Source organism: Procambarus clarkii, chromosome 53 (genome assembly GCF_040958095.1).
Source record: "Procambarus clarkii isolate CNS0578487 chromosome 53, FALCON_Pclarkii_2.0, whole genome shotgun sequence".
Classification (NCBI taxonomy): domain Eukaryota; kingdom Metazoa; phylum Arthropoda; class Malacostraca; order Decapoda; family Cambaridae; genus Procambarus; species Procambarus clarkii.
In genome coordinates this window covers 18,596,730-18,621,775 of record NC_091202.1, presented here as the reverse complement: position 1 = coordinate 18,621,775, position 25,046 = coordinate 18,596,730, and positions in this window count along the sequence as shown.

The following is a 25,046-nucleotide window of genomic DNA, read 5'->3' as shown; positions in this document are numbered from 1 at the left end:
TGTTGCAGAAGTCCAGCAAGTGCAAATGAGCAGAAAACACTTACTTTCGGAATCTACTCACCAGCTATACAGTTTTACCGAGGTCCAGCTGCAAACCATCGTGAAGATCATGGCAGAGACCATTCTCAATTGCCTACAGATGACGCAGAACGCCTCACAACAACAGACTCAAGACATCACTTGTGTGATAATGGACAAGATCGTGCAGCAGACCACAGTTACACGAGAAATAGACAGTCTCCGACAGGATGGAGCACAAGAGGACAAACAACGCAACTTGGACATACTGACTACCAACAACAGTCGGCTAGTCAAGACTCCGGGACATCAACATTCACAAACGCAACTGCAAGACGCAGTGACCACCCACGATCAACAGAATCTTCCAACACAGGTGACAGACAACAACTGCCAATGCAGTCTGATCTGCAGCAACGCCAACAAAGACGTATTGAACAGCAGAGATGCGCAGGTTCCGCCAACACAAGAAACGGCCGCGAGCAATCAATGCAGTCCGACTTGCAGCAATACCAACAACAAAGTGATGGACCACAGTTCTGCACAGATTCCAACAATGCCGGGGTTGACCACGGACAATCAATGCAGTCCGACCTGCAGCACTTCCAACAACATAGCGATGGACCACAGTTATGCACAGATTCCAACAACGTCGGGGATGACCACGAACTGTCAATGCAGTCCGATTTACAGCGACACGACTTGCGAGGCGGAGAATATAGAGGTCGATTCCGAGGAGGAGTTCTCGTAGAACAAGCAACACCAACCGAACCCGTCGTCTGGCCATTACGAATTCTGCAGTGGAACATACAAGGTCTTGGAAATAAAAAACACACACTTCAGGAGGCTGCAATCAGCACGAAAGCAGATATAATCGTTTTGGAAGAAACTCTTTTCCCAGCCACGAAATCCTTCAGATTAGCTGGATATCGGCACTATGTTCTCCCGTATGAGCAGGGGAGACTAAGAGGATTAATGACCCTAGTCAGAAACACCATACCCAGCAAGAAAATAGACTCGGTTTCATTTGGGGATGGCGTAGAGGTATTAGCAGTTACAGTGAATATGGCTAATTTTGAGCTCCTCATATACAACGTCTACAAGCCCCCTAGACGTAAACTAGAAGCAGAGGCAGTGCTTGCCTTGGCCACGCAGGAAAATTTAATTATTGCTGGAGATTTTAATGCTCATCATCCAGAGTTAGGTGCAACTGGGCCAGCCAATGCAGATGGGCGCCATTTAGCTGCAGCTCTGCGAGAAGTACCTGAAATTACACTTCTCAACACTGGGGAACCCACTCACGTTCTAGGAGGTTCCCTTGATCTTACATTCATCTCCACAGCACTCCAGCAACAGGCGAAGTGGGAAGTAGACCCGGTGATCACCAGTGGCCACTATGCTACTGTCACGACACTCAACCTGGCACGACCTCCTACACCTCCTGCGCAGCCTCGGTGGAATTTAGGAAAGGCCAATTGGAATGTATACCAGGAAGAACTTGAAAAATGGTATGCAACGTACACGCCACCTGAGGATTTGAACACACACGAGACCAATCTGCAGGAAGCCGTTGCAGCTGCTGCGAACAAAGCTATTCCAATCATTATCACAGGTAACACGAAACGAAAGAACTATTGGTTCTATAGTAATGACGTTAAAGAACAGAACCACAGAGTCAATATCTTCAGAAAACATCTAAAGAGAAACCCCACACCAGAAGGTAGAACTCTGCTACGAGCGGTGATATCTGAAGCAAGGCGAGTTTCTCGAGAAGTAAAGGAGGCAAGATGGTTTGAGTGGTGTCAAACTCTAAATGAACATAGTAGTCTTGGCAAGATATGGGGTCAGATTAAAACTATATCAGGTCGACCAGCCCGGCCACAGGCATGTATTCAACCATTGCAGGAGGCTGAGAGACTTGCTCTCCAATTTGCAGAAAGAACAGCTTCATATCAGCTTCCTGCAATGGTCCGAAGGCAGCAAGAACACTTAAAACAAGAGAGGATGACAGTCATTCATGAGGGCTTAGCTATAAATGACGAATGTGACTGTCCCTTCACCGAACAGGAACTAAGCAGAGCCAAAAAGGGTGGTAAGGACACTGCACCAGGTGCTGATAACATTACATACTCAATGATCGCACATGCAGGTCCTGCTGGAGACCGAGGGATATTGGACGTCATCAATGCGTCTTGGCAGCAAGGCAAACTACCGCCCTCTTGGAAGAAAGCAGACATCATACCGATTCCTAAGCCGAATGAACCTGGCAATTACAGACCCATTTCCTTAACATCATGCGTTAGTAAAACTGCAGAACGGATGGTCTTAAATAGGCTACTGTGGAAGACTGGAGACCTTCATAAACACATATTTGGCTTCACTAGAGGTGTAGGTACTGCAAACTGCATAGCAACATTACTAGGAACAGTTAACTCGGGTCCAGCTATAGTGGTCTTCCTTGATCTGGAAAAAGCATTTGAACTTGCAAGCCCGCCAGCAATACTACACACCTTAGTTAAAAAAGGTGTGAGGGGGAAAATGCTAGCATGGATTCAAGATTACCTAAGTCACAGGTATGCCAGAGTAAAGTTGCAAGGACAAGTGTCGGACTACCACTTGCACGAGAATGGGACTCCACAAGGAGGAGTCCTCAGTCCTAGTCTTTTTAACATCCTTATGGAAAACCTTGTTACCATGTCCTTTACAGAAGGGGTTACATTGCTAAGCTATGCTGATGATCTAGCATTAGTCGTTACGGGTCCTTCACTTCTAAATAAAGCTCAAGGTGCTTTAGATCAAGTGACATCTGAATGCAGTGTTTTAGGGCTAAAAATATCTGCACAGAAGTCTAAGGCGATGAGACTAGGTGGCAAGGCTCCAGACAGGCACCTACGCATTCAGGACATTAACCTTCAGTGGGTTCCACAATATCGATATCTCGGAGTGTGGATTGATTTTAAGATGACATTCAATAAGCAAATTCAATATCTAAAGGAGAAAGCAAAGTCACGAATAAATATAATGAGAGCAATCACAGGGCCCCGTCTAGGAGCGGGACACAGAGTGTTGAGAATGTTTTACATACACGCCGTTCCTTCCCTGGTTGATTATGCAGCACCTGCCTTACTCACTCTTTCTCCTAGTCAGTGGGCAAACGTTGAGGTTCTTCAAAATGATGCATTGCGAGTCATAACAGGTGCTCCCAGATGGACTAAAATCCTGAACCTAAGACTAGAGACAAAGCTAACGTCGATTGAAATAAGGGTAAAGGGGATTGCTGCGTGCATGCTGACCAAGATATTGACTAGACCTAGAATCAGTTCACTTAAAGATTTGATCACTGGAGCACTAACTCTGGACAGAAGAGCCTCCAATAGCAACAGGTGGACCCATTGTGCGATAAACGCCATCGATACGTTCGATATGGCAAACACAGTCACTGAGAGGGGTGTCGACGACATACATGCAGACTTTGTTATACAAGCCCCTTGGGAATCTCTGCCAGCAGACTTTCAGATTATGGCTCTTGACGGAAAGAAGAACCAGACACATCCTCATCTGCTACGTCACATTGCACAGATGCATATAGAAGCAAACATGGCATCCGACAGCTTCACTTACTTCACGGATGGGTCAGTAGATCAGCAGGGACAGGAAACCGGAGCTGCAGTTAAAGCAGGAAACTCTGTATATAGTTGGAGGCTCTCAAATGGGTGTTCGACTTTACAGACTGAGATGCTAGCCATTCAAAAGGCTTTGGAACATGCTCTTGCTGAACACCGCCAACATGTTATCGTCCATACAGATTCGAGAACCGCCATTGAAACCTTGCAACAGGAACACATATGTGATAACATCCATCTGATCACCAATGTCTTATCATTCATGCACACACTCCACCGACAAGGCCGACGGGTGCTTATCAACTGGGTGCCAAGTCATGTGGGACTATTAGGTAATGACATTGCAGACGAAGCTGCAAAACTTGCTACTAAGAGGAGGAATGTAGACATTTACATACCACAGAGTCTCTCCCAGATGAAGAAAGTGATTCGAAACAGAGCAATGCGAAGGCTGTACAGTGACCACAACACAGCAGTTGCAACATCAGGATCTGCGGGTTGGTACAAGAATTCCACCAACTACGAACCACTTAGTTTGATGAACGGGGGCGGTAGAACAACAGAAGTGCACTTACATCGCATCAGGCTTGGATACCCATGTGCATGGGAAATAGGCTTACGGGTTCCGGAAGGTGAGAGGAAATGTCAACACTGTGGAGAAATGCCCGACAGACCACTGGAACATTATCTAACACAGTGCACAGTTACAAACCCGTTAAGATTTCACCTTCGATTCGACAGAGCAGAGGAAGTTGTTAAACACATATGGCAAAATCTTACTGAAGCGACCATACGGGTCATACATACTCATCCTCCGCCCAGGTAAAACAGAAACGAGCATCACTTAGTGGGCCAGCCAGAGGCTTAGGGCCCGCGCAGGATTATCCCTGCTAAAAAGAAAAAAAAAAAAAAAAAAAAAAAAAAAAAAAAGCATGTGTATTGCTCTTACATGCAACAGATGGCGCTGTTTTTCAAGAAAAGCATAGTTTTACCTGTCACAGGTGTGGCATCTTATACTTACGAAGTGAACGGTATGGTAAACAACACAGCTCAATTCCAACACAATATCACACAAAATAATAAAATAAATCGAAATCTATGAAAATAAAATTTATCAATGCAATCGGAAACATTGAAATGGAATTCGTGACATATTTAGTATAGCGTGCATGTTGCTATTATGTGCAACAGATGGCGCTGTTTTTCAAAAACCAATGTTTTACCTGTCATAGGTGTGACATCTATATAGTAGGTATATAAAAAGACGCGCCTATTCGAGTGCAACGTTGTGTTAAAATTTCAAAGCAATCGGTGAAGAACTTTTGGAGATTACAGCGTGTGTAGCTCTTACGTCCAACAGATGACGCTGTTTTAAAAAAGAGCATGTTTTTTTCCAGTCACAGATGAGGCATATATAGATATATATATATATGTTTTATATATTAGATATATAAAAACACGCGCCTATTCGAATGCAACGTTGTGTCAAAATTTTAAAGCAATCGTTAAAGAGGTTTCGAAGATTTCCCTTCACATGAAAATCACATAAAAAAAAGTTTTTCAGAAAAAGCATGTTTTTTCCCGTCACAGACATGACATCTGTATAAAATGTTTATAAAAAAAACCTGCTCGGATGCGAATGGAACGTTGTGTGAAAATTTCAAAGCAATCGGTGAAGAACTTTCGGAGATTAGCGGTTATGCACAAACGAACATTTACATTTATATTTATATAGATACTGATCTATTCGGTTCGAAGTCGACAATAAAAGAACGCGAGGAAAATTAGCTCTACAATAAAGTAATATTTAATATTTCGAAGGACAAGAATTATATTAATAATTAAGAGAACCAGTGGCTTGTGGATCACTTATAATGAATGCAAGAATGAGATCAAATATATCTAGCTAAATGAACTGTAAATTTAAATTAAATTTAAGAGCTATTTCCATGCATACCCTTTGGTGGGTAAATTCTATAATGTTAGTCTATGTAATGGATGTAAATGTATAATAAATTTCATTAATGATAATTCTAAATAAAGGAGGGTTAAAGGGTTAGTAGACTACACTACAACTGATTAATTAGATCATTTTTCAGCTTAGCTGGACTGAAGATTTCCTCCTAGCCCAGCATAACGCGAGAGAAGTCTTCAGGTGGTTTATGCAGCAAATATTGACTCCGTGGTCACTGCGTCCAGTACTTAAACCCTGAACTGCAACGTGTTGGAACCAGTAGATCCTCTCTCACGTCGCCTACGTAGATCTGCTGGGGTAATACAATGTACCAATTGCAACAGCCTGTTATATTAGCAATATAACATACGAAATGATATCTAATAAGAGGGAGACAGGCTTACTGGGATTTGATGTTAATTATGCCCCATAACACGGTTGAAATTTCAATGTTACAAGCTCACAACAAGGAAATACATGAATATACAACAGGATACATCTTTGGAGCATGTGACAGCTTGATATGTGGTAATCCGTTCAACGGCCCGATTCTGCTGCACAACTTGCACCTCCGTATGAGACAATTCTGTGGCTAAAAGCACAAATATGGCTCTTGTCTGGGAGCACAGCGATGTGTCAGCCTTCTTGGCCGGGGGCTCAGCCACAACTGCGTGGCGCGACGCACCCCTCCTCCCATCAGTTGATAGGAGAAGGGGTGCACATTTTCGGTGCAAATTTACCAATGAAAGGAGGTAAATGCAAATTTATATGCGAATTTATTCTTCTCGGTTACTATGAACATTACTTAAACTCTATCTAAGATAATCAAACGCAAATCAAAGCATGTTGACGACGGAGTTTCTATCAAGTACTCTCTTGAGGTTATGTTGAGATGATTTCGGGGCTTAGCGTCTCCGCGGCTCGGCCCTCGACCAGGCCTCCCTTTTGTTACACACCCGCCAGGAAGTAGCCCGTAGCAGCTGTTTAACTCCCAGGTACCTATTTACTGCTAGGTAACAGGGGCGTCAGGGTGAAAGAAACCTTTTGCCCATTTGTCTCCGCCTCCACCGGGGATCGAACCCGGAACCTCAGGACTATGAATCCGAAGCGCTGTCCACCCAGCTGTCAGGCGTCCTAGGAGCTAGGTGCCCAGGTGCTAGGCAAAGGAATAGTCACTGCATACATGTGGCGGTTAATGTAATCGTTCCTAGCATGTTCTAGAACTTCGATTAGTATGGGGGTTGGAAATTTCCAACAGATGCTAACCTATGGGGTCTTGGCATGTCACTCATCAGTTTGGATATGTTTGCCCATAATGGTGTGTCATTGTAACAAGTCCATTATGTTCCTTGTCTGTTTGCATGTTGTGTAGATAATTGTGCACAGCTCATGTGAAATCTTGTGTCACAAATCCTACATATTAAGTCAGCAGTATTCCTGCGGAGAGTTCCTAACCACTTGTCACACCTCCATTGTTAGCTCATCTGTGAGTTAGAGGGAAACCTGTTTTACTGTCAGTGAAATTTTTACAGTCTTTGTGCTACCGTGTTATCTTCAGTAAATTTACCTTATTAAATCATATTTGTGTATCTATATGTTCAAACCTTATGTACAGGTACTTATCATATGGTACAGGAAGGAAGTTCGAATGGGATGCATTGATGAAATTCCGTCAGTTCCAGTCCCTTAGGAGGGGGGGGGGGGGGGTTGAGGCCAGTTCTTTGATATGATACCGTTATTGACCTATTGTTGTCTGTGACTATTATTTTCGGAATTTTCTACAAAATTTCACGCCTGCGATATTATGTAGCTCTCATTGTTAATAATTTCTAGATTCCTAACCCCGTACTACATTTTACTTTCACTGCAGTATATTCACCGAGGGATATCTCTATACACTGTTCAGGCCTCGTGGCCAGTGAAAACCGGTTATAGGACCATTTTGCCCTCCCTCTGGCACTGTATTGTCCACTTCCAATTTTTTTTCAAAGACAATTTTTCCCAACTCCTTCAAATGTTGATATGAGTTGTATTACACGTTACACTTCACTGTTCAGTATATCCCGAGAGATACCTATGTACAGTGTACATGGTCCACTGTTCACTATATCCCGAGAGATACCTATGTACAGTGTACATGGTCTAGGTGGCGCTATGTCCTCATATTATCACGTGGGAGCTGTTATTCTCTTTTTAACACAAAGTTTTAATGTCAGTCACTATTTTACTCTTTAATATGTCGTAATACACTTCGTATCTCCGATCAGTGTTCCATCACTGTAACTCTACAATATCCCATAATATATAAGGTTTTCTTGAACAAGAGTTTATCAAACTAGTTAGAAATATTAAGAAAGAAATAAAGAAAGTAAAACATAAGAAATTATGAACTTCGTGTAACAGAGCAAGTGAAGACGAATCCTAAAGAAGTTTTCCTTCAGATATATCAGACAAAGATTAGGGAAGAAACAGGATCATTGAAAACTGAGATGGGTCAGATAACTGATAATGACAAAGTGATGAGTTCGTTAAGTTTGATAAATTTGTTTTTAACTGCATAATGATATTGATAGTGCCATTGAAGACAATTTTTTGCTTTAATATTTAACAATTTAAATTGTTTTGGCTGGTGAAGATGAGAACATTATTGATGAATCACTATATGAATATTTCTCCACCTGCAGGATACACGGCAGATACAGGCAGGCATGTTTCACCTGTACCAGCAGCGGAAGCTTATGGTGATGGTGGTGGTGATGGTGGTGATGGTGGTGATGTTTTTTGTCTCCTCCGGGCTACTGGTAACTTGCCGAGCCAACACTCGAATTGAGAAATCACCATCACCAGGTGAGTATATAGTAAATGAGGAGTCACCATCACCAGGTGAGTATATAGGAAATGAGTTACTATCATCAGGTGTGTATATAATAAATGAGAAGTCACCATCACCAGGTGAGTCACAATATAATAAGCCACCACCACTAGTGAGTCTGCCTGAGTTAGAGCTTCATGAGAGTATACAGTATACTGATACTCTCCCGAGCACCACCTTGGTATGGTAGAAAAAAAACTTGTGTGCCACTGTCGGTGCCTTCGAGGATAACTTTTGCTCTGTTAAATTATGTCGGGGACTAATTATTGTTTATTTTATAAGTAGCGAGTGGACTGTATGAAGAAATTCCACTATGTTCAGTTTCACGCAAATTAACTCGGATTAGTTCAATATAATTAATTAATTAATTTATTAATTACTAACTGTACCCGGCCACAGCAACCTTACCCTGTCCCCCAGTCCTCCCCCCTCCCCTGTCCCCTCGTCCTCCCAATCATTCCATACTCCACCGTCCCCTCGACCTCCCCACCATCTCCCACTTACCCGTCCCCTCGTTCTACGTACCATTCCCTCCTTCCCCCGTCCCCTCTTCGTCCCCACCATCCCCCACTCCCATGTCCCCTTGTCCTCCCCACCTTTACCCATTCCTCCATCCTCTCGTCCCCACCATCCCAAACTCCCCCTTTCCCTCGTCCTCCCCACCATTACCCCCCTCCTTCTGTCCCCTCGTCTTCCGCACAATCCCCCACTCCCGTCCCCTCGTCCTCCCCACCATTACCCCCTCCTTCTGTCCCCTCGTCTTCCCCACCATCCCCCACTCCCGTCCCCTCGTCCTCCCCACCATTACCCCCTCCTTCTGTCCCCTCGTCTTCCCCACCATCCCCCACTCCCGTCCCCTCGTCCTCCCCACCACTCCCCACTCCATCGTCCGATGCATTCCCAAATGATCTAATGTTCATCTCAGAAAATTGGAAACTTCAAATGATCTGATGTTCCGATCACTGAAAAATAAGAACAGGTAAAGAAACGAAATGCAAAACATTGACAAAATATAAAATTAACTATACTCACGAAATGAACGGTATGGTAAACAACACAGCTCGATTCCAAGGCAATATCACACAAAATAATTAAATCAAAACGAAAATAAATCTAAATCTTTCAAAATTCAATTTATCATTGCCATCAGAAACATTGAATTGGAATCGTAACATATTTAGAGTAGCGTGAGTTGATCTTACGTGCAACAGATGGCGCTGTTTTTTTTTTTTAAAGCATTGTTTTACCTATGACAGGCATGGCATCTATACATATACTCACGAAATGACCGGAATGGTAAAAGCACAACTCAATTCCAAATTGATGTCATGCAAAATAATTAAAACAAAATGAAAATAAATCAAAATCAATGAAAATTCCATTTATCAATGAAATCAGAAACATTGAAATGGAATCATAACATATTTCGTTCAGCGTGTGTTGCTCTTACGTGCAACAGATGGCGCTGTTTTTCAAAAACAGCATATTTTTACCTGTCACATATGTGGCATCTATATAGTAGGTAAAAAAATACACGCATATTCAAATGGAACGTTGTGTGAAATTTTCGAAGCAATTAGTGAAGAACTTTCAGTGATTACAGTGTGTATTGCTCTTACATCCAAAAGATGGCGCGTTTTTTTATAAAAAGCTATGTTTTTTCCAGTCACAGGTGAGGCATACCTTACCTTGAGGTTACCTTGAGGTGCTTCCGGGGCTTAGCGTCCCCGCGGCCCGGTCGTCGACCAGGCCTCCTGGTTGCCGGACTGATCAACCAGGCTGTTGGACGCGGCTGCTCGCAGCCTGACGTATGAGTCACAGCCTGGTTGATCAGGTATCCTTTCGAGGTGCTTATCCAGTTCTCTCTTGAACACTGTGAGGGGTCGGCCAGTTATGCCCCTTATGTGTAGTGGAAGCGTGTTGAACAGTCTCGGACATCTATATAGTATATTTATAAAAACGCGCCTATTCGAATGAAATGTTGTGTCAAAATTTCAAAGCAATCAGTAAAGAGCTTTCGAAGATTTCCCTCACACGAAAAACACATGTTTTCAGAAAAAGTCAGTTTTTCCCAACACAAACGTGACATCTATACAGTATGTATATAAAAACCCGCTCGGGTGCGAATGGAACGTTGTGAAAATTTCGAAGCAATCGGTGAAGAACTTTCGGAGATTAGCGATTTTGAACAAACGAACATTTATATTTTTATTTATATAGATTATTTATAATTTATTTAATTAATAAATTAATTTATTAAAATTTAGACCTCAATCTCAACTAGAGCTGGTTGTTGAGCTTAGACTCAAATTTGATTTATATATTGAATTTAATTACCTTGGGTAAACAAGAATTTGTTTCTATTTAAATTTGTTAAGCTAGCTGTCTGAGCGTGCAGACAGAATAGACAGACTTCAGCATATAGGCGACAGAATGGCTACTTAGCGTCCACCAGGTACATCAACTCGCTGGGTCAACTCCTTCCTCTCTCCAAAGTCACTATTAGATTGAATTTGGATAATATTTTATTTCACCAATTTATCTTGCCTAAATAATCTGATGAGTTAAGGTCAAATTATTTTATGTGAGATATCAGAGATGTCATGCCGTGTAACCACTGGAATCTAACCCTTTTAATGTTACCCACCAACATGTATATTATGGTTACTATACCTAAATGAACAAATGTATTAAATATGGTTTGTGATATCACCACACACGCAAACAAATTAAATAAAATGGATTATACCTAAATGGATTAAAGTAATAGGTTATAACTTAGCTGCTGCTCAAGTGTGAGGTGGACACGACCAGATTTCATGGTTGTGGCGATTAGAAAAGCAGCAAAACGGCTAAGCCTTGGCTTCGTAATAACGATGCCGTCACTTTGTGGCGGTCTTGGTGTGTGTTTTTTTTTTATTGATATACAAATCCAAAGTACAAATCACATAACAAGGAGAGACATAAAAAATAATACAAAATCGGCATAAGACACACGGCACATGAAATAGACAAAACATCATGTTAAAGGCAAAAGGAACATCCACAAGATAGGAACACAAAGACAAATATATAACGGACATAAAAGGTATGCGCCAGAGACATAGGAGCAATAAGTACAAGGAACATAAAAGGCATAAATAACAAATCATGGACAGAGCAAATGAAGAAGCCCACGCAGGAGCCAGGAAAGGAACACACACAAAGAAAAACTATAGGTACAAAATAATCAAAGGTAAATACTCATGAAAAAAGCATAGAACAAACCCCAACACGGGCATCTAACACAAAGCTAAAAGCAAACAAGATACATACCTAAAAAAAAAAAGGCATTAATAACAGAAAATAGAACCACACAGGGAACTGAAAATACAGAAAAACAAAAAGCACAAAAACATGCAAACGACCAAAAGGCCGTAAGGACACGAGTACATAAAATAAAGAGCCACGCACAAGACACACATATCCGCAAGTATAAAACCACAGCCAAGCACAAAGAATATACACAGAAAGAGACCAACAGACAAACACACACGCAAACCCAGAACCAAAAAAATTCAGAACACGCAGGAACCTGAAAACAAAACCCCCCAACTCAAGCAACCCCACCCCACACCCACGCATCCAAGCGCACGCAAACACCACAACACACAATAGTCAAACAGGAGGATGTTTCTCAGGACACGTTTGTTGGGAAGAAAGCTTACTCTATTTATTGATTGATGTTTAATTAATAGATTAATTTAAATTAATCGAAGGACCACCCTATTTTTACTGAAAAGGGAAACACATAAAAAAATAAATGGTAAGGACTGAAATACCAATGGCTATGGATAATGGAACTATTAAAGTTTATTCTTTAAACTTCAATGGACTGTATGATATATTAATGTTCGAGAATAAACTTTCCGTCCTCTACAAAATGGGGGGTTAATACCAGAAGTAAAATACTCCCAGTACGCTTTATCGAGGCTGGTTTTTCCTCGAATAAAATTAGTAATTCCTACTAAATGATATGCAAATAAACATTAAATAAATTGGTTAGTGGCAAGAAGATTATATGATGGTTAAACAAGAAATCATTCTCATTTGGCTTTAATGAGGCTATCAAATTGCGCTAGATATCTCAAATCATATAAATAAAATATTCTTGACTGATAATGAATTATTAATTTCATTTAATGAAAGAAAATAATTGAAAAAGGATTCAGCTGATTAGCTGTAATAGTGAACGGAGATGTAGAGGTGTAATGGCGTCATCTGCGACTTGCTGCAACACGTGTGCCCGAGCGTGGCGTGGCAAAATGAGTGGACCACAACCGCTTTCAACACAAGCTGAAATTTCAACTAAATGTACCAATTGTTTACACCAAATATCCTGTGTGATCACTATTTAATAAAAGGAATAGAATTACTTCCTTGTAGACGTACTTGTTGTTTGGGGAGGTCACGTGGCGTAACGATGGACAGTGCACAGTAAAAATATATACAGAGATCTCATGATATAAATAATACTAAGGCACTTAACCTGCTGGTTGTCCACCGAAGTAATCCTAGATTGCTACTGGAGCAATTGCACGCTCCTAGGCCGATTAACTGAAAGGGCCTAACATAAAATTTATGGAAATTCGACTCTCCCGGGACGCACGATGTGATTGTTGGCGTCACTAGCTCGTGTGCTAGAGCAGGAATGGCGTCTCCACGCCTCTCTCCCTCAATCCGTCTCACGCATTCACAATAGAATTTATTAATCATGGATAATTCTTTTCCGTGTGTAATTACTGATGTAATGCATTAATGAGAACAGGGTTGCAATTCTAGGGAATTAAATAATATCATATTCTCGTCAAATGGCGTTAATCGAGAAATGGAGAGAATTTCTATTCCCTCCATAGCGTTCGTATGTAACAGATAAAACTGTTACTTGATGATAATCTCAGTTAATAACTCTCGGTTTTTGGATCATTAGGAGTTATATTATCCGTAGTTAATTATTGCACAGAATACTGATAAATTTAGAGAACCACATTCAATTGTCTAACATATTGGTAATAAATATGTTTGAATAGACATTATCTGACGCAATCCTGCCTCTCGATGTCGTGAGAATGTTAGCAATAAATGCTCAGATAAAGAAATATTAATTTATGTTAGCTCTCCAGTTAGTAGAGTTAATAGTTACTGTACTTAGCATACAATAGTGATGTATTATGATACAATAGTGATGTATTATGATACAATAGTAATGTATCAGTGTTGGAAATTTCCAACAACGTCCACACTGAAAACTTCCACTTATAAGCCTCCCAGATCAAAAACTCCTGGTCTGTAGGGACATAACCCCCACGATATTGCGGGCACTCCATATACTCGGGGACCACCACATCCGGCTGAAACGGCCGCCCCCAATCACAGGACACCGAAGACGAAGTACCCTACACGGCTGGCAGGACACCGCCGCCGAGGAAGCAGTAGACACCGGAACAGACACCCTGACACCCTGCAAGCGGTGCCCCAGAAGAACCATCGTCAGGCGACCCAAAAGCTGGGGCAGCACGAACACGCAGAACAGCAGCCTCAACGACGCGGGGTAAAAAACCACCACCACCCAAGAAAACCGGATGTGGAGAAGGAAGAGACACAGCAGGCGGAAGGGCAGACTCCAGCACACGGGTGAGGAACCGGCAGAGGAGAAGAGCCACGGGTCAACGAGGAAACTACCAGAGGCGACGAGGCAGAGGGCGTGGGCGAAGATACACACACCACCGCTCGACAACCCCGGGAAGCACAAGTCCTTCTGTAGGAGATGCAGGCACCACCCCCACAGCACCATCCAACGCCACCACGGAAGCAACCGGAGGTGGCTGCACCACCGCATCCACTGAACGGCGAAGGTCCGAAGCAGGTGCCCCTAGGTCCTCAGAGCCCACCTGTGGGGCCGACAGATCAGGGCCAGATGGAGCGACAGCTGGAACCGCCACAGGAACCACACCAGGCACCTGCACAGAGCGGGGAAAATCATCCTCCAGGAAAACGGAAGGGGCCTCAGCACAAGGAGCGTCGCAGCCGGCCGCCACATGGCCCTCAGCACCACACTGGAAACAGGTGCGTGTTTGACTCTGATAAAATACCCAAAGAAAAAAATGCCCACAAAACGAAACCCTTGAAGGAATAGGGCTCGTGACCCACATAACGAGCGTACGAGCACCCAGGTGAACCCCTTTCAGCCGACCCGCACTCAAAGTGGCAAACCGATGCTACACCACCGCACCAAACCGTGTAAACACCGACATGAGTTCCACTTCGGGGAAGGTCACCGGCACCCCCTGAATACTCACAAAAGTCAAGGGGCCCCCAGGGATCCGAGATCTCCACAGTCACAGCCGAAGCAGGATGAGGCAGCGAGTGTGCATCCCAGCGGGCCGCAAACTCCTGGTAAAGAAGCGACGTGGCAATGACACCACCACACGGACAGGCAATAACTTTTCTAGCCCCAGGAGATCAGAGACGTTGACACAGAGCACGTCCAGGAGAGCAACCTCCACAATGGGCCAATCCACTGCACCAGAAAAATCCAGCCGTACAGTATCCACCCGTCGAACATGGCTACCACCAGCCACTTCCATACCGCCAGCCGGAGCCCCGGCCAGCGGGTGCTTCACACCACCAACAACCAACCACCACGCAGCAATGGCCAACGACGACTGGCTGCTCTAGCCTGATGTCCGCACCCTCTGGCGGCCGAGCAGGGAATCACCTCCTTGGTGTGGTTGTTGTTGGTTGAGGGGCGACGAGTGTTGGTGTGATTATTGTATATAATGGCGTCGGAGCCTCCCTTATCCCTCCACCTCTGGAGTCAAGCAAAAAAACTTCTATATTATATACTCTATGCAAGTTTAAGGCTCTATATATTTATAAATTAGAATTAACGATATTAAATTAATTAATTTTTGTAAGAACTAGTTTATTATTGTTATATATTTTATAAGAAGTTATACGAAACAAAATTAGTTTCCGAACTGATTGTTATGGTATGTGACGTAGTAGTCAAGTGATGTCGGTTATACAAATACAAATACAAATACAAATATTTATTCAGGTAAAGTACATACATGCATACAGGGTGAGATACCAAAGTTGATGGATTTATAGATAGAGCTAGTACATACAATGCCTAAAGCCACTATTACGCAAAGCGTTTCGGGCAGGAAAAACACTAAGACTAAAACTTAATACTAATTGAGATTAAAGTGTAAACTGTGTTGAGAAAAAATAAGAAAAAAAATGAAAAAAGGCGGGGGGGAACATGGCAGAAAAAAAAGCAAAAATACAATTTGGTCAACAAACAGCAATGTTTAAAATCGTAGACATGGGTTGACATTTAGGGGTGAGATAGGTTACATTGAGTTAATTAGGTAGTACTTAGTTTATAACTTAAACTAGTTGGGAGAGGTACAGTCTTTAACATAATTGGGAAGGTCATTCCACATTCGAGGTCCCATGATTTGTAAAGCATTTCTAGTTTGACTAAATCGTACTCTTGGAATATCAAATAGGTATTTGTTTCTGGTGTGGTGCTCATGTGATCTGTTACAACCTTCTAGGAAGCTTTGGCCCATGGAATATGATGGTGTCTCCTCCATTCTCCCTGAAGATTAACAGGGTCCAGTTTGGCCCTGTTACATTTCACACTTATTAATTGAGTGTTAATGTGTCACTTAAAACTGAACAAAGAGAACTCTCATTGGGGTTCACTTTAACATTATATATTAATGATTATTTTAATAGATATTTCCCACATAAATTCCAAGGGAAGAGAAACAGGGTACCATTGTTTAGGACTGTCCACACACTTCATTACTTCTCCGAATTTGGGGTAAAGTGAAGCTTAATTTTTGTTTGCACTTTAGTGTGGCAGTGCAAACTGGGCGGATGTTCTGTGTTGGTTTTGTAGGTCCCCTTGAGCTTTCCTTCCCTCGGGGCTCAACATGCGCTAGTGTATTTATTATTTTGAGGGGTAGTGGTGCCGTTGCACTTCACCTTTTCCATCCTCTATACTCCCTGACTGTCCAGGTGGACACAGCGTGGCCAATGGGTCACTCTGAGCTTGGGCCATCACTGTCCACGAGGATAATGCCGCCAGGTTGCAGGTTAATTTTCTTAAAGGAGAGTTAGTCTCATAGTGATAATCATGCAGATATGTTAGATACTCCTTAGTCCAAACGTCACTCCACCGATTGATAACTCAGGAAAGATGTTTACCGAGTCTACCAGTCAAATTAACCTAATAATTAACAATTCCCAAATTATGAACAAAGATTGGAAATTCCTTGGAGTTCACACTTATAGGAAGCAGAATTTCCGGTGCCATTCACAAAATATAGCAAAAAAAGTGTTAAACAGTAAGCATTTTATCTAAAATCAGATACTCTTCCCCTCGCTCTGCCCTGGTGACACTTTATTATTAACCCATCTATCCTCTCACCTGCGATATCTGTGCCTGGGGGTTGGGGGGGTTCCACAACCCAAAACTGTCTCAGCCTCTAATTACTCAACATAAATGAGCAATTAGAATATCAAACACCAGCCCCAGACAGCACTCGACTCGCTTGATGAAATCTGTTTTTCTGAACTTGTTGAAATAAATTATATTATTATCATTATTATTATTAATACACAGACAAATCACATTACCGTGATATATCAAGGAGAAAATTCACAGGAGCAGTGATGAGGATTCGAACCTATACACTGGGTGTTCCCAGATGCACGCTGACTACGCCTCAACATGGTCAAAAGAATTGCAACTTGGAGTACGACTACACCAACCTGTACTCCAGGTTGCAGTTCTTTTGACCATGTTGCGGCGCAGTCGACTGGAGCATGCATCCGGGAACACCGAGCGCATAGTTTCGAATCCTCATCACGGCTCCTTCGAATTTATTATCATTACTATTATTATTATTATTATTATTATTATCATTATATTATTATTATTATTATCATTATTATTATTATTATTATTATTATTATTATTATTATTATTATTATTATTATTATATTATTATTATTATTATCATTATCATTATCATTATTATCATTATCATTATCATTATTATTATTATTATTATTATTATTATTATTATTATTATTATCATTATTATTATTATTATTATTATTATTATTATTATTATTATTATTATTATCATTATTATCATTATCATTATCATTATCATTATTATTATTATTATTATTATTATTATTATTATTATTATTATCATTATTATTATTATTATTATTATTATTATTATTATTATTATTATTATTATTATTATATTATTATTATTATTATCATTATCATTATCATTATTATCATTATCATTATCATTATTATTATTATTATTATTATTATTATTATTATTATTATTATTATTATTATTATTATTATGTGTTGTCAGTTGTCAGAGTTTTGAGAAGTGTTGACAGTGGTCTAGATTGTAAGACATTTTAGGTGTGGTCAGCGGTGTAAGGTGTGGTGGAAGTGGTCTACGTGGTGCGATGTGTTGGCAGAAGACCGAGAGTGAAGAAGTGTAGGCAGTAGTCTGGGTTGGAAGATGTGTTGGTAGAAGACCGAGAGTGAAGAAGTGTAGGCAGTAGTCTGGGTTGGAAGATGTGTTGGCAGAAGACCGAGAGTGAAGAAGTGTAGGCAGTAGTCTGGGTTGGAAGATGTGTTGGCAGAAGACCGAGAGTGAAGAAGTGTAGGCAGTAGTCTGGGTTGGAAGATGTGTTGGCAGAAGACCGAGAGTGAAGAAGTGTAGGCAGTAGTCTGGGTTGGAAGATGTGTTGGCAGAAGACCGAGAGTGAAGAAGTGTAGGCAGTAGTCTGGGTTGCAAGATGTGTTGGCAGAAGACCGAGAGTGAAGAAGTGTAGGCAGTAGTCTGGGTTGCAAGATGTGTTGGCAGAAGACCGAGAGTGAAGAAGTGTAGGCAGTAGTCTGGGTTGGAAGATGTGTTGGTAGTGGTGGATATTTTAAGATGTGGTGACATTGGCGGGAGTTGTAAAGAACGTTGGTAGCAGCTTAGGTTTTAAGATAAGATACTCCTGAGGACAGCCATATCAGTGAGACATAGGTAGCCGTATCAGTGAGACACAGGCAGCCGTATCAGTGAGACACAAGCAGTCATATCAGTGAGACATAGGCAGCCATATCAGTGAGACACAGGCAGCCGTATCAGTGAGACACAGACAGCCATATCAGTGAGACACAGACAGCCATATCAGTGAGACATAGGTAGCCGTATCAGTGAGACACAAGCAGTCATATCAGTGAGACATAGGCAGCCGTATCAGTGAGACACAGGCAGCCGTATCAGTGAGACACAAGCAGCCATATCAGTGAGACACAGACAGCCATATCAGTGAGACACAGACAGCCATATCAGTGAGACACAGACAGCCATATCAGTGAGACACAGACAGCCATATCAGTGAGACACAGGCAGCCGTATCAGTGAGACACAGACAGCCATATCAGTGAGACACAGACAGCCATATCAGTGAGACACAGGCAGCCATATCAGTGAGACACAGACAGCCATATCAGTGAGACACAGACAGCCATATCAGTGAGACACAGGCAGCCGTATCAGTGAGACACAGACAGCCATATCAGTGAGACACAGATAGCCATATCAGTGAGACACAGGCAGCCATATCAGTGAGACACAGACAGCCATATCAGTGAGACACAGACAGCCATATCAGTGAGACACAGGCAGCCATATCAGTGAGACACAGGCAGCCATATCAGTGAGACACAGACAGCCATATCAGTGAGACACAGGCAGTCATATCAGTGAGACACAGACAGCCATATCAGTGAGACACAGACAGCCATATCAGTGAGACACAGACAGCCATATCAGTGAGACACAGGCAGCCATGTCTACTTGCAGCAAGAGTCAGACTAAGGAAAACAAAGAGACCTTCACTAACTCAGCCGCTCTATAATTGGTATAGCTGCCCCTCCGAGACAGCCCCCCCCCCCACCAAAAAAAAAAAATCCATCCTCAGATCTCCAGTAGAGCAGCTATTAGTACTGCTAATGGCTCCAAAGAGCCTTCACTTACAGGCTCTTGTGGAGGTGGCACGGGCATGAATAGCCCCGTGCCACCTTTTGTGTGCCTTAATCTTAAAAAAATACCACATTGGTGAGATACAGGCAACCATATCACTGAGATGACGGCTGCAATGTCAGTGAAATGCAGGCAGCCATATCAGTGTGATGCAGGACGCCATATAAGTTGGATGCAGGCAGCCGTGTCTATGAGATGAAGGCAGCAATATCAGTGATATACAGGCAGCCGCATTAGTGAAATGCAGGCAGCCATATCAGTGAGATGCAGGCAGCCGTATAAATGAGATGACGCCAGCCGTGTCAATGAGATGCAGGCAGCCGTGTCAGTTAGTGCAGGCAGCCGTATCAGTGAGATGCAGGCAGCCATATCAGTGAGTGCAGGCAGACATATCAGTGAGTAGTAATAGTAGACACTATAATACAGATGACGATACTACAGGTGTGTGTGTATGTGTTGCACAGGTGTGTGGGAGCGGAGCGAGCAACTAAGGCGCCAGGTGAGGCAGGTGTGCCAAACCTTCAACATCTCGACACCTGTCACTCCCTTTCACTTCAGCAACATCATCGTGGACGAGGGGAGACGGGTCCTCTACTGCAGCATTCCTAAGGTCAATAATGAGGTCACTAAGATCAGTAATGAGGTCACTTTGATCATTAATAAGGACAGTAAGAGCACCTGTTATGGGGGGCAGGTGGTTGTACTGAGAGGGCCAATAGTTAAAATCAAAGGAGTTTCTAAAATAGTGGGGATTAGATAGGCCTGGCCCCCAAGGAAGAATATTCCCAGCAATGTATACTTGCTTTCAAGCAAAGGTCTGGAGTCTAGTAGTTAATCATCTACTCCACTTCAAAAGGATGAACGGATACTCCCAAAATCTATAAACTTATTTATTAAACCCTCTAATAACCCCCCATACACAAACTACAATAAACCACTTTACCACTCTACCTTATGTTAACTACCTTGGTCCACATAAGCAGGATGCAAGGTTTACAATTGCAAACTAGGGTAAAGACTACTTTCCTGAAAGGCATTTGTAAAGGCTTAAAGTTGCCTTGGTAAACTTTAGCACACATGGTTTCACTAGTCACCCTAAAGTACACTTAGAGATACTAATACACTGGCTTAGTCTACACAAATAATTACACATACACCTAGCCAATAACATGGTAACAGTACAGACAGATACTTAACTTGGACATAGGGTATAGGGAGAGAAGAAAAGAGGAGGAGAACAGAGCCCACAGGGAATGTGTAAACACCACAGCAGCAGCCCGGAGAAGAAAGAGAACACCCTTTGACCTCTCTTAAGCATGCTGCCGGGAAGATACCTAACTGATCGTACAGACACAATCATTAACAGTCTTCACCGACCTTCATTACTAGTTACTTTAACAATTCTAAGAATAGCTGATAACTAGGTCAATATTATATTTAATAATCAACAAGCCCAGAGTCTGAATGATCTGTGAGTAACAAGATTCGTCTTATGTCTGGCAAGGAGGACGGAAACAAAGACGCACCCAGGATTTCAGGCACCATGAATGTAAATGTTATTGTTAATTAAATATTCTTCTCACATGATCCAATCCTATCAATTAATGTATAGTAATTATTTAGAACTCAATTTGACCTCTGGTTTCCAAATTAGAACCCAGGGTCGTAACCGCACCAATGAAGTTACGAAGGTCGGTAATGAGGTCATTATGCTCCCTAATGAGGTCTCTAAAATAACTAATGAGGTCACTAACATCACTAATCAGATATTTATTGAGTGACTAAGGTCTCCAAAAAGACTACTAAGGTCCTCGGTCAGGTCAATGAGTACCCAATGAGGTTACTAAAAGTCACCAAGATCACTGAAGTAACTAATGACATTGCTACTAAAGTCACTAATTGGTCAATAACACATGCAATAATTTTTATAGAGAACGTAGAGAACGGCTATTAATCCCCTTACACCTTGCTCTTCTGACCAGGACAGTCATACTTTGAAGTATACCTATATTTCCTGGAGGTAAATTTATATTTACACACACAAACACACATACCTATATATATATATATATATATATATATATATATATATATATATATATATATATATATATATATATATATATATATATATATATATATATCGTACCTAGTAGCCAGAACGCACTTCTCAGCCTACTATGCGAGGCCCAATTTGCCTAATAAGCCAAGTTTTTCTGAATTAATATATTTTCTGTAATTTTTTCTTATGAAATGATAAAGCTATCCATTTCATTACATACGAGGTCAATTTTTTTTATTGAAGTTAAAATTACCGTAGATATATGACCGAACCTAACCAACCCTACCTAACCTAACCTAACCTATCTTTATAGGTTAGGTTAGGTTAGGTAGCCGAAAAAGTGACGTTAGGTTAGGTTAGGTAGGTTAGGTTGTCGAAAAACAATTAATTCATAAAAACTTGGCTTATTAGGCAAAACGGACCTTGCATAGTAGGCTGAGAAGTGCGTTCTGGCTACTAGGTACGACATATATATATATATATATATATATATATATATGTCGTACCTAGTAGCCAGAATGCACTTATCAGCCTACTATTCAAGGCCCGATTTGCCTAATAAGCCAAGTTTTCATGAATTAATTGTTTTTCGAGTACCTAACCTACCTAACCTAACCTAACCTAACTTTTTCGGCTACCTAACCTAACCTATAAAGATAGGTTAGGTTAGGTTAGGTAGGGTTGGTTAGGTTCGGTCATATATCTACGTTAATTTTAACTCCAATAAAAAAAAATGACCTCATACATAATGAAATGGGTAGCTTTATCATTTCATAAGAAAAAAATTAGAGAAAATATATTAATTCAGGAAAACTTGGCTTATTAGGCAAATTTGGCCTTGCATAGTAGGCTGAGAAGTGCGTTCTGGCTACTAGGTACGACATATATATATATATATATATATATATATATATATATATATATATATATATATATATATATATATATATAGGAAGAGAGTACCACCTCTAGCTGGAAGAAGGGGGGACCCATAGCCTCGGAGGAAACCACGCATAACGCATTAGAGGGAATGTTTAGATCCCCTCCAATACAGTTTCTGTGTGCTTTTCTCCTACCACCCCCTTCCTTAAATATTTTTTGTGCTTTATTATGCATTTGATGGTTACAAGATATACATGGGTTGATACAAAAATAATAATGCAAAAAGGTGCTTAAAGGTTATGGATCTCTTGAAAAACACAACAATGGGAAACATTGATGAATGTCACAGACGGGTTCGATCATTGTTGCAAGTCAAACACTTCTTCGAATTCCTCTGAAGTTGGACTAGTGCCCAAGACGCAACAGGCATTTCCCCACTGAATCGCAACACTGAGGCGCTGGAACAAGAAACTTTTTGCTCTCTGGTCTTTTGTAGCGCTGATCAATTTGTCCCCCAATTCCTTCAGGAACTTCAATGCACATTTTCCCCACGAACCGAGGGTCTCTGAGCCGATCGGAACAAAGCTGTAGCAGTGTGCTAGACCTCTGTATTTAATAATTTTCTGCGATTCCATGAAAGAAGCAGCACCACCGCTTTCACGTGTGCTGTAGTGGAGGTAGGTACTGGCCAGTGTGGCAGCGCACGTGTAGTCCCATACCACTTGCTTACCATCCTTCCAAGGTAGCAAGGTGACCCCATCAGGGCGCTTCTGAGGGTCGTTAGGTCTGGATAAGTGTGGTTCTCTTTGTGCCGGGCAGCGGGCTGTGGCGAGGCTCCTCTTGATGATGTCGTTGACTTCTTCATGTCTTGCAATTTTACCCTGTGATTTACGACATACCAGACCATGACGACCATATTGGTCTGCCATCGCAGTTCCGCAGATGCACCTATGTTCGGTGAGGATGGGGGCGGCAAGGCGAAGGGCAACTCCAATGCGGAGAGCGTCATGACTGAGGCGAGTTCCCAGGGCTGCATTGGGCACAGCAAATAAAAAATCCCCGGCGTGGGGTGCTGTTACCGATAGGAGGCGGGCTTTGTTTTCAGCATCAGCGTTGTCAATCATTGCTGTGACAGTCTTTTCCATTATGGGGCTATCCCAGTGGGCCTGCTTGTGGTCTTTTGGGACTTCTGGTCGGGGTTGAGGGTGTGCAATGGTGTCCCATTGTCTGGCTGCTTCGATGAACGTTTGATCATGAGTTCCCGCTGTCTCTCTCATACGCTCTGGTAGGATCTGCCCTACCAATTCGTTGGCTGCTGTACATGAGGATAAGAATGCTGGAAGTGCTACCTCAGTTGCCTTTCGCATGCCTATCCCTCCAAATCTCACTGGTAGTGTTGCTTGGTCCCACTGACTGTCATCTAAATCTAGGTTGAGCGCCTTCCTGAATATTGACCTGAGGAGCTCATCATATTGATTTAGAAGTGGGTTGCCAAAAGTTGGTGCACACCTTAAGAAGTATGTTAGCCTGGGCAAGGTAAGGCACTTTGTGAGAAGGTAGAGGGCATCGTGGGAGTCCAAGTCCCCAATTCTCTCTTCCATCCTCTTTAGGTCTCTAAACTTTTCGTCAAGGACTGCAGCAATGGCATTGTGGCCCAGAGGTGCTCCGAATAGTGTGCTGTCGGTAGGTTTAACGACTGAGGCTTCTGGTAGAACTGATTTCACTGCTCTAATGATTACTTCACTAGATGCAATAATTTCGCACTTGGAGGGGCTAAGAACGAGACCCATGGACTCCCCCCGTGTCTTCACCAGCTGTAAGTCTTCTAGCAGGGAATCTTGTGTGCCTGCCAGAGTGCCATCATCCAGGAACCAGATGTTGAGCTCGCTGGACAGTCTGGTTGTAATTTCTCGAACCGCTATGCAAAAGAGGAACGGTGCAAGTGGGTCACCCTGTTGAGTTCCCTCTGCTGAGGTGACTTCATGTTTGCCAAACAGGAGGGTTGAGTCTTTGCTGTAGCCTGCTGACACAAACGGGAGAATGCTTGGGCAATGTTCCTGGACTGCAGTGAGGATTGCTTCCCTTTTGACCGAGTTGAAAGCGTTTTTAAAATCTAATTTTACTACTGCCTGGTCTTCAGTAAGAGAGCTAATGTAGGCTCGTGCAGCATGAGCCGCTGCTTCACAGCCTTGGGGGACTCCAAACCCCAGCTGGTTGGGTTGCAGCATGGTGGCTGCTTCCGTTCGGATACTTCTGACAGCAGCCCTTGCAACTAGGCGGCGAAGGGTATTACCAACGGCAATGGGTCTGATTCCTCCCCCCTTCTTTTTGAGGGCACATAGGGATGCACCAAAGAAGAATGGTTTGATTTCATCAGGGATTAACCCGGCGAGGCAGTTGTTGACAAACGTTGTGATTTCTGTCAGGAGCGCTTCTGCAGCTGGGCCAAGAACAGGGTTCACCATTTCCTTCACATGTTGAGGTCTTACCCCTGTGTAGC